The sequence below is a fragment of the Rosa rugosa genome, chromosome 6, assembly GCF_958449725.1.
Source record: "Rosa rugosa chromosome 6, drRosRugo1.1, whole genome shotgun sequence".
NCBI classification, from domain to species: Eukaryota; Viridiplantae; Streptophyta; class Magnoliopsida; order Rosales; family Rosaceae; genus Rosa; species Rosa rugosa.
The window spans coordinates 11,350,807-11,357,043 of record NC_084825.1 but is presented as its reverse complement, the minus strand read 5'-3'; positions in this window follow the sequence as shown (position 1 = coordinate 11,357,043).

The window sequence follows — 6,237 nt, the reverse complement described above, 5'->3', positions numbered from 1 at the left end:
CGGGCTCCCTAACCAAAATATTTGAGGGCCAAACAAATAAATGATCACTCAACTATTACTCATTCGATACTTTGGTCACTTAATTTTCAAATATATCACTTTGGTCACTCAATTATTACTCTGTCAATCACTTTAATCACTAAAGGAGCATTTTATCTCACTTTAATCACTTCTCTCAATCATTCTAATACAGATTTCTCAATTTTTCACAATTAGTTGGACGAAAATATCATATTTTTTTTTGGTACAAGTGGGGCAATTAGCACAGAAAGAAAGAAACAAAATGAAAACTAGCCAGCACTGCTGGCATTAAATCTTCTAGCTCTAGGAGCTCCCACAATATCATCTAAAAGGTCTTCAGTCACCAACGCAGGAGGATGATGAAAAATGCAGACTCCTTTGGCATGCAAAGTACTATTCTTGGCTAATAAATGAGCAACCATATTACGTTCACGATGAACATGCTTAATCTGAATAAAGTCAAAGCCTTTCAAGAGGTTTATGCAGTTCATGATCAAAGTCCCCAACGGATGTAAGCCAACATTGTCACTGTGGATGAGACTAATCAAAATAGAAGAATCTTATTCAACTTCCAATCTTGTAATATTTAGACTCAAAGCAAGGTGAAGGCCATGATACAAACCCCACGCTTCAGCTTGTAGAACTTCACCAGTACCAATCTTGACCATAAAACCACCACACCAGCAACCCGAATCATCTCTTATAATATCACCTGCTCCAATTGAGCCATTGTTTGCTCTTGAGCCATCCACATTAAGTTTATGGTTTCCAATAGCAGGTTTAATCCAAGAAAGCATTTCAACATGACAATTCATGTTCACATTAGGCTTAATAGTAGCCTTAAACCATTCAGCAGCATAGCTAAAAACAATCTCAGGAGGATTATGAGGATAACAAAAATTCACATTGAAAACTCTTTTACACCTCCATTTCCACAAAAAACCAGCAGCAGAAAATGAAGAATATGTTCCAGCTCAAATTTTCCTTGTAGTAACCTTTTTGCATCAAGTTAGCTAAAATCCATTCCTCCCAATTTAAATTAAAGGTGTTCATCATATTTACAGGGATATCAAAACTTTGCCATACCTGTTTGGCCATTGGACAGTCTCGAAAGAGATGTAGAATTGGTGTAGAATTGGCAGGATGAGTTAGCTGTGAGTCTTCTTTTGAAACGATGCTCATTTGTTAAAAGTTTACTTGACACAAAGGTCCAAAGAAAGATCTTGAGCTTAGGAGGGATAGGAAGAGACCAATTTTTCAACCAAGGATAGGTTTGAAAGCTTTGTTCATCACAAAGAAGCTTATAAGCATATTTAATAGAGAAAATACCAGAAGAATTGCCTCCCCAGATAACCTGATCAGGTAGATCATTGTTAGCTATAGGAATAGCAGCAATTATATCAACAATATCAGCAGGGAGGTTGGCAAGCAAGAGAGGCAGATTCCAGCATCTATTTGTCCAAAAATCTTGAACCAGAGAGTGAATATTAATAGTATCATGATTCAAGGCAAAATTTTTAAGGTGACCACTTGTCAATCCAAAATTTGGCACAAGCACCATTCCCAATTCTCCAATTCAACCCTTTCCTCAAAAGACCAGCACCATAGACAATACCAGACCAAGTACTAGAGCAATTAAGAGGCTTTTTATAACTCTCCTACAAAAGAGACTCAGAACGGAGGTACTTCTCCTTGTAAATTTTATTCCATAGCCCCTGGTCATTTTGGACCACTGTCCAACTTGCCTTAGCAAGCATGGCCCTGTTCATGTCAACTGACTTTTTGATCCCCAGACCACCGTTACACTTAGGTCTGCACACTAAATCCCAGTTAGTGAGATGAATTTTCCTTTTCTGCTCAGTGTCTCCCCATAAAAAGTCTCTATTAAGCTTATCTAGTTTGTCACAAATCTGAACAGGAAGCTTGGCTGTTTGCATTGCAAAAATGGGTATTGAAGAGTTAACAGATTGAATAAGAGTCAAGCGACCAGCCATATTCAAAGTCTTACCTTTCCAACTTGCCAATCTGGATTGAACTTTATCGACAATGCCAACATAAGTATTCTTAGTCACCCTGGAATGGGAAAATATCATTAATATTGTGGCAAATAATTTTTTTTTAATGAAAAAAATTAACGAAGTGACTAAAGTAAATAACAGAGTTCAAGTTGAGTGACCAAAGTGATATGTTTAAAAGGTGAGTGACCAAAGTGTCAAATATGTAAAAGTTGAGTGACCATTTGTGATATTCTCACAATAACTAAACTTGACAAACATCGTTTATTTTGTCTTATTCAAAAGCTGTGCCACAAACAATGATATATATATATATATATGGGCTAAATACTAGTTAGTACCCTGTGGTTTAGGTCCAAAATCAATTCAGTCCCTGGACTTCTAATTTCATCAAAAACACCCATGCACTTTCAATTTTGATCTAATAGGTCCAATTCGTTAATATTCTTTCAAATAGTTGGATTATTTGTTGAAAATCTATTTATTTTTAATAGTAGGACTCACTCCTAAATTGACAATGCAGACCACCTTGACACCGCATCATAAAACAGAGGCCATATATGATCCACATTAACAAGTTAAATAACTCAATTGTCGGAAAACTAACAAATTGGACCTATTAGATCAAAATTGAAAGTGCAGGGATGTTTTTGATGAAATTAGAAGTTCAGGGACTGAATTGATTTTGGACCTAAACCACAGGGTAGTAATTTGTATTTAGCCCTATATATATATATATATCGATTTCCAAATCCTAACCGTTCTTCCATGTACAATCTATTTTTTTCTTTTTTTGATAAAATGATTTCATTCATACGGAAGTGTTATAAGTGGTATGAATGATACAAACAGGAGCCACTATTGACCCACTAATAAAGTCAGACCAACGAGTCAGAACAAGGACTTCCAAAAGGAGCTAAATCTCCGGTACACCATGAGGTCGGAACAATGATCACACAGACCAAGAAGACTCAAAAAACCGACAAAGTGCCAACAACATTGGTAAGAACATGTCGGCATACCAACTGGGTAGCGACTCTGAACTCATGAAGGATTAACATATGCTCGAGTAAACTCCTCCTCCTGAGTAGTGAATACATGAGATAGAAGTGAGTGAAAACTGCCATCACTCGATCAGCGGTGTCTTGTAATGAGCCAACAGACATGAACAATCGACCACAAAGGATCAGACAAAAACAAAACAGAAAAAAACACAGAAACTGAAAACGGAGATGCAGAAGCACTCCTGGGACACAACAAAGTCAGACCCAAATCTGAAGAAGCCCAGACCTGAAATCTGTAGCCCGCATCAAATCAAGCCGACCTCAATCCCAGAAACCAGACCTATAACTATTGCCCCCAACCATAGTGACCACCGTCCCTTAGCACCTCCACCGTTCTTCCACTGGTTCCAGATCGAGACGTCCCACTAGTCTACACAAAACACCGTCATCGAGGTCACTCCCACCAGAACCGCTGCCTCACCATTCCAACCAAACACACAACCCTTGGGACACCCCACCAGAACCTGGCCGGAGATCGATCTGACATCAGATCACCAAGAAACTTCTGTCCAAAAGGTGGAGCACCTAGACAAGCCTGATCCGAACAATCAAACACCGGATCGGGGTTAACAACCCAAGCCAAACACTTTTCCAAGCCCGATCTGGACCCTTCCTCGCCGGCGATGATGGATCTGCAACCAAAGCCCTTCTATCCTCCTTCCTACACCAGCACCAACCCTTGAAGGCAACCAGCCACCGGATTGGAAGCAAAAATGGCGTGCACTCCAGAAAGAACTAAGAAAAACTAAGAACCCCTCCCAAATAGAGACGCAGCGGCAGATTCGCTGCTACGCTCGGTCGGGAGAGCCAATTCCCTATATCTGGTTTCTTTTTTCTTTGGCGCGTGAGGCGCGTTCTATTTTTCTTTTCTTCTCGCTGCCGAGTTCTCTCGTATTTCCATGTACAATCTCCTAGACAATCAATTGTGGTGTAATAAGAAGATTATAAGATCAACTAATCTAACCATATAAATCACGAAAAATTATTTTATGCACCGATGGTTAAAGTAAACCAACAGATTTCAATTGTTAATATTTATAGACAATTTCTTTTTAATAATAAAAATATGTATTTAATGTTATTCAATGATCAATTCTTGTTGGTGCAAGTGCACTTCCGTGCACTGACTAATAGCATTCTGAAACCATAAGCAATTGGTGGCAAGTTCAGTCAAGAAGGAGATCAGAGGAGAGAATAGAAAACATCGTTTATTTTGTCTTATTCAAAAGCTCGTCTACAAACAATGACAGATATAGATAATCCAAATCCTAAGTGCATGGAAGTACAATCTCCTACACAGTCAATTGTGGTGTAATAAGAAGATTATAAGATCAAACAATCAAACCGTATAAATCACATAAAATTCTTCAATGCATCGGCGGTTTAAGTGATTGATATTTATAAACAAACTTTTTTTAATAATAAAAAATATGTATTTAATGTTATCCAACTGTACATTCTTATCTGTAGACTTATGAACAAAAAATAATAAGTAATAAAAATGAGCGTCCAATCACCTAGGCACTCAATTGTGGGGTTTTGATGGCGGAATTGATTTTTTGGTTGCTCTCTTGCAGAACGGCGTTTGGGTTTTGCACTGGAGGAGGGCCTTGATGCAGATGACGTCAGAGTCGCTTGTGTGGCCAGAGATAGTGGTAGTCAAGCGCTGCCGCGTCTAGGTGCTGTACGGACTCTGGGTTCGTCTGATCGAGGTTTGGGCTAATCTGATGATTTAGGTCGGGTGGAGCTTGGTCTTGCTTTCGGGTCCTACTACTGTTGGGATTGGCATTCCAGGGTGGCAATTGGTTATTGGTTGCACGGGTTTGAGAAGGCGGGGATGACGGCTGCGGAGATGGATGGCTGTTGTTGGGGGTTTGACAGATTGGTGTCAAGCTCTTGGGCAGGTCTGCTGCCACTAAGGCTGGCTGAGGCGTTCCACAGAGGCGGTGAGCCTCTGGTTTGGTGGCCGGGTTGGACGATGTTGTCGCCTGGCGGCCGCTGGCTGCAGCACGGGGTGTTCAGATCAATCTGGGTTACCCAGATGTTGGGCCGGTTGCAAGCCTTCTTCACCTTTTTGGTGGGTCAAATCACCTCTTGGGTCTGGATTCGGTCGGGCGAGTTTGCAGAAGTAAGGCAGTTGTACGTGCAGGATTCTGGCCTGATGCAGTGGTGGAAAGGTCGATTACTGGAAAACCTGGTAGTGGCGGCGAAGGCTTAGTAGGAGGCGCAGGGATTTCAATCACCCTGTTAGCTCGAGTTTTTCCTGGTTTTGGCTTGGGACTTGGTTTTTAGGCTTGGTCTTAGGCTTTGGGCGATTGGGTTTTTAGCCTAGGTGCTTTATTTAGATTTTTGTCTAGGGTTTAGGGGAAGCTTCTCTAGAAGTATCTTGCTCTATTGTACCACAATGGCATGTTTGGCGTAGTAGGGTTAGATAGAATAATTTGCCTACAAGGCAAGTTGATTTTGTTAGCATAGACTACTCAAAGCTTACATTGTCTATTTAGAGTAGTCTATCTTGTACTATTCTTTGACCATGATCAAGGGTCATATTAATTTCTGAACTCTTTACCTAAAAAAAAAAAAAAAATCAAACGACATAAACACTACACCAATTTTTCAATCAGACGACAGTTTTTCACTGTCGTCTGATTATAGAGTTTGCTGTTGTCTATCTCAATGCCGTCTGATACATAATCAGACAATACCAAAAAACTGTCGTCTGATAAAGTTTACTACAACAGCGTCTACTATATTGTCTGTTGTCTGAATACCACGAAGAACAACAGCAATAATACCAAAAACTGTCTTCTGATAAAGTTTACTACAACAGCGACTACTATATTGTCTGTTGTCTGAATACCACGAAGAACAACAGCAATTGGTACCTTAACTCTTGTGCAAAGTAATTTTAGTTGACAGACCCTGGAAGAATGTTGACGTGTAACGAACATTTAGAGAACATTGATTTGTAAAAAAACTGTTGTCTGAAGGAAGCTTGTAGATCAGCAAAGTAATTGAATACTATTGACTGACTTTGAACAAGACAACATCAAAACTATTAAAGCCATTGTGTATCATTTCATCAGACAACAGAACATATTATTTTTTTGTTGTGTTGCATCTTGTTAGACAATTGA